The following is a 6,000-nucleotide window of genomic DNA, read 5'->3' on the forward strand; positions in this document are numbered from 1 at the left end:
ACACAGTTCGGGACCCCCTACCCGAGATCCGCCGGTTTTGACACCGACATTTGTGCTTTCATTGAGAGTTCCTCTGTGCCGTCGCCATCAGGAAGGATGCCTCATCCCGTCTTTAAAGACGACACTGTTGCTAAAGGAGCTTTGGCTATCGGCCAAACTCTCCGGCTAGGCGGTTTCCTTATGATCGCCTGTCCAGCCGCCGCGCCGAAAGCAATCTTCACGTTAGCTCGGAACTTGCCGAGCAGTTAGATTCGATGGAGCTCTCTTCCTTAAACGAGCTCTTGGATCGCATCACCACCCTGGGAGTCGCTACAGACTACGATCAGATTGGGCCTAAACCCGATCTGAGAGAGGTTAACTCTCCCCAGGTTACCCACCACATTGCTGTGGTAGAGGAACAATATGGCGGCCCTTCTTCTTTCTTAAGGACTAGCTAGGTACGGATTCCCGATCCCTCCATGCCGGATTCCCGCGGAGGGGAGGATGTTACTCAAGCCCTGAACCTAAAGTCAGGCAGCAGGCTCGATTCATTGGACAACATCCAATAACCCAAGCTTCCGAGTTCGGAAACTACTTGGCCCCTGAGTCTTAAAGTGGACGGGGTTCCGAATTTAATTCCACCCGCCCACCCAAACATAAGCGATCTATCCCAAATCCGGCAAGAGCCCGCAGAAATAGTACACCATTACTCGGCCAGATTCCTCCTGGTTATGAACAGGATAAAGGACTGCCGCGAGGAGGATGCAATTTCATTCTTCTGCAATAATTGCACGGACAAGGGAATCCTCAACACCGTAAGTCGTCGTGAAATTACACACTTCGCTGACTTGGCGTCCATAGTACGAAAGTACTGTGTGATGGAAAGTGCCTGGAAAACCGAAATCAAATTTTGGGACAATCCGGCCCTGAATACAACCCCAGTCCGAAATAAAAGGGTGCATTATCGCCAGGCACCTGGGTTAAACACCAAAAAGCAAAAACCCTCTATAGGGCATGGAACCGTACTGGAAGGATGGCTCAATGGACCCTGCAAAATTCATAGTATAGAGGGTGCTACTCCAACTCATAGCCTTAGAGCATGTTGGATACTACGGCAGGTGGCCAAAAGTGGCGAAGAGCTTCTAACTCCAGAGCACCAGCCCAAGGATACCAGTACGGTATTAACAGTCTTCGAGACTTTCGCATCAAATAATATGCGGAAACGAACACTCCGCAGCCTTGCCGAAGTCTACCAAGTAGCAACAATAAACCCATGGAGTGACACGGCTATTACCTTTAATGCCAGTGACGAACCTAAATTCCGAACAGCCCGAGCACCAGCCGCATTGGTCCTCAGTCCAATAGTGGACGGCTTTCGCCTTACCAAGGTACTCATGGACGGTGGCAGCGGATTGAACCTCATTTACGAGGAAACCCTCCGAAAAATGGAAATAGACTGGAGCCGCATTGAGCGAAGCAGCACAACCTTTAGAGGAATAATCCCCAGTCGGGAAGCATGCTGTACTGGAAAAATCACACTGGATGTGGTGTTCGGCACGCCGGATAATTACAGGTCCGAGGAGGTCACGTTCCAAGTGGCCCCGTTCAGCAGCGGATATCACACTCTATTAGGGCGAGAGGCATTCACAATTTTCCATGCTATACCCCATTACGGGTACATGAAGCTCAAAATGCCCGGGCCCAACGGAATCATCACTCTTGCTAGTGACCCGGACATAGCACTCCGCGCCGAAAACAAGACAACTGCACTGGCCCTTGAGGAACTATCTGAAGCCCTAGCAGCCGAGGAACTCTTTGCGCTGTGCTCCACGGTGAATAGGGACGATGTGATACTCGATAAGAGATCCAAGTCCACCCCCTTTAAACCAGCGGACGAAATAGTCAAATTCCAAGTCCATCCAACGTACCCTACAAAAACGGCCTCCATCGGGGCACAATTAAACCCTGATGTAGACGCCGCACTACGAGAATTCCTACGCGAAAATTGGGACATTTTTGCCTGGCACCCTTCAAACATGCCAGGAATCCCATGCCGGCTGGCTGAGCACAGCCTAAACATCCTAAAAGGATTCAAGCCAGTCAAACAGGCTCTTCGGCATTTCTCTGAACCCAAGAGACAGGCCATGGGAGAGGAGCTAGCCAAATTATTGGAGGCCGGATTCATCGGAGATATAAAACATCCGGACAGGCTAGCAAACCTCGTGATGGTACCAAAGAAGGACAAATCATGGCGCCTATGCGTCGACTTTAAGGACCTCAAGAAGGCTTGCCCAAAGGATCCCTTCCCCCTCCCACGCATCGATCAAATTATCGACGCTACCGCAAGACATGATTCATTGTGTTTCCTCGACGCATACGCCGGCTAGCACCAAATTAAGATGGTAGAGCCCGACCAGGCCGCAACGGCATTCATCACCCCATACGGCCCATTCTGCTTCAACACAATGCCCTTTGGGCTCAAAAACGCCGACGCAACATATCAGCGCATGATTCAGACATGTCTGGCAAACCAGATCGGCAAAACAGTGGAGGCATACGTAGACGATGTGGTCGTCAAAACCAAGCACGTCGAAACTCTAGTAGACGATTTGAGGCTCACGTTCGATAATCTCCGAACATATGACATTAAGCTTAACCCGGAAAAATGTGTTTTCGGCGTACCAGCCGGAAAGCTCTTGGGCTTCATTGTATCCGGTAGAGGAATTGAAGCAAACCCAGCCAAGATCCGAGCTCTGTCACAATTGGATATCCCAAAGGACCTCAAACAAATACAAAAATTGACGGGATGTGTGGCGGCTTTAAGCCGCTTTATCTCCCGTTTAGGAGAAAAGGCATTACCCCTTTATCGCCTCCTCCGACGCACCGAACACTTCGAGTGGACGGATGCCGCCACGGCCGGACTCGAAGAAATAAAAGCCATATTGGCAACAAACCCGGTCCTGGCCGCGCCCAACATGGGCGAACCAATGCTATTATATATCGCGGCAACTCATCAAGTGGTGAGCGCGGTGCTCGTTGTCGAACGAGAAACGGACAGACACAAGTTCCCCCTTCAAAAACCAGTTTACTACGTGTCCACTGTCCTAACTCCATGCAAGTCACGGTACCCGCATTATCAAAAGATAGCGTACGCGGTGTTCATGGCATCCCGGAAGCTACGACACTACTTTCAAGAGTGTTCGATAACAGTAGCCTCCGAAGTACCTCTTAATGACATTATAAACAACCGCGACGTGACGGGCCGGATTGCCAAATGGGCCATTGAGCGCCTCCCGTTCGACATAACCTATAAGCCACGGTGAGCTATTAAGTCGCAAGTTTTGGCTGACTTTGTCACCGAATGGACTGAAGCCGAACTCCCTAAAGAGTACGACGCATATTCCAACTGGATCATGCACTTCAACGGCTCCAAAATGTTGTCTGGTCTGGGGGCTGGCATCGTGCTGACGTCTCCAACCGGAGATACGGTTCAATGCGTACTCTAGATAATGTATACGGGCTCCAACAACGCAGCCGAATACGAGGCCCTTCTACATGGCCTCCGGATGGCAGTCTCCATGGGCATTCAACGCCTAGAGGTGCGCGGGGATTCGAACCTCGCGATATCCCAAATAAATGGAGACTTCGATGCCAAGGATCCGAAAATGGCAGCTTATCGCAACGCCGTCCTAAAAATGTCAGCTCGGTTTGAGGGGCTCGAATTTCACCATATAGCCCGGGATAACAACCAGGCAGCAGACGTATTGGCACGCATTGGCGCAAAGCGCGATGCCGTCCCTCCCAACATCTTCCTAGAGAGGCTGTTCAAGCCATCCGTACTATGGGAGGGGGAATCCAGAAATACCAACCCGGATCCAACCGCACTGCCCGACACCGAACATTCTGACACAATTGGTGGTTCTGCCAACGAAGTAACATCCTCAGCCCACGTAATAATGGCAGTAATTGCCCCGTGGACGGAACCATTCCTAGCCTACCTAACCAGGCAGGAACTTCCCGAGGACCAAAACGAGGCCCGCTGCATAGTGCGGCGATCTAAAGCCTATAAGGTCCATGAGGGAGAGCTTTACAAGAAAAGCACAACCGGAGTCCTTCAAAGGTGTATCTCCGAAGAGGAAGGGCGGAACCTTCTGGCTGAAATTCATGCCGGACTCGGCGGGCACCACGCCGCAGCCCGGGCCCTTGTAGGCAAGGCCTTCCGTACAGGATTTTATTGGCCGACGGCCCGGGCAGATGCTCAGGACTTAGTCCAACGATGCGTCGGTTGCCAGCTCTTTGCTAATCAAAGCCACATGCCACCCACCGCCCTCAAAACTATACCCATAACCTGGCCCTTCGCGGTCTGGGGGCTTGACATGGTTGGACCCCTTAAAGGAGGAACCCACAAGCAAAACTACCTACTGGTCATGGTGGATAAATTAACCAAATGGATAGAGGCCAAACCTGTTAAGACGGCCGAATCCGGATCGGTGATAGACTTCATATCAGGGGTCGTACACCGTTACGGCGTCCCCCATAGCATCATCACTGACAACGGCACGAACTTTACGGCCGATGAGGTTAAACTCTGGTGCAAAAACATGGGCATCAAGCTCGACTATGCTTCAGTCTATCACCCTCAAACTAACGGTCAAGTCGAGCGAGCAAATGGTCTAATCATGAGCGGCATCAAACCCAGATTAGTGCGGTCCCTCAAGGAATCTAACACGCACTGGGTAGAGGAGCCCGACTCCGTACTCTGGGGCTGCGGACCACTCCGAATCGCACCACTGGATTTACACCATTCTTTATGGTATACGGCGCAGAGGCAGTTCTGCCCTGTGACATAATTCATGACTCACCTCGCATGCGCATGTACGAAGAAAGAGAAGCCGAGCTCGATAGTCAGGACATTTTGGACGCATTGGAGGAGGAGCGTGACGTGGCAAAAGCCTGTTCCGCATTCTATCATAGCAAGCTCAAAGATATCAAAGCAGAGAAGTACGGGCCAAAAGTTACAACGTTGGCGAGTTAGTTCTACGCCTGTCGGACAAGAAAAAGGACAAACTTAAGCCCAAATGGGAAGGTCCCTTTATCATCGACCAAGTCCTGACCGGTGGAGCGTACCGTTTGCGAGATGCATCGGATAACCGACTCGAGCCGAACTCATGGAACGCAGCCCGTCTCCGAAGATTCTACGCCTAGCGCCGGATTCTGAGTTCGTCTCCTTCCTCCGTCTATATTTTACATATTAGCTGTCTTCTGTTTCTCTCCTTCTCCCTCCTTTCCTACTACAGCCTCTGAAAGCTTGTTTGCACATTGTTCGCACACACTTGACGCGCTATCCGCGCTCATTATACCTGGGGGCTTCTTTAACAGAAGCTTATTTATACGGGCTTCATGCCAACACATGTGTCACACTTCCGCATGTACCTTTTATTCACCATTATATGCATCGATATGACTTAAGTTTTGGCCAAGCTGGGTTGCCTGGCTCCTGTGCTTACCCCTACGTTCCCGATTGTTCGGCTAGGCGGTAAAGGGAGCACCTCTGCGATTGTTACTGCCGGGTCAGCCGGATGTGTACCTCAGACTGGGTGAAGCCGAAAGCTAGCGTTCTTAAGGGAATATTCGGTCGGTGAACTAAAAGACGATTTCTTACCTATTTATTTATCTGCCCCCAGATGTTTTTCTGCTTTTTTAGCAGTCCGGACATGCACTTTAGGGCATGCCTCCCAGGGAAAGGAACCCCTAACGGAACTATTCTCCCTGGAAGATGTTTCTTACTAACCATGTAATATAACATAACTAGTTGGGCACTTGTCTAATAAAGCACTAATGACCCCTACGCCTGGTCTCCATGCATGCCCCGGTTCTTATATAACCGCGAGGGTATTCAGACACACTCCGGACTATTGGGTCCCGAGGTTGAAGAGAAAGGGTCCGCTATGACAAACGATCTACAATCCGGCTAGAAGGCATTTTACATGTCATCTTAAATTACATAGTCAACCTGACTGG

Source organism: Triticum aestivum, chromosome 3B, assembly GCF_018294505.1.
Source record: "Triticum aestivum cultivar Chinese Spring chromosome 3B, IWGSC CS RefSeq v2.1, whole genome shotgun sequence".
In the NCBI taxonomy this organism is placed as follows: Eukaryota; Viridiplantae; Streptophyta; class Magnoliopsida; order Poales; family Poaceae; genus Triticum; species Triticum aestivum.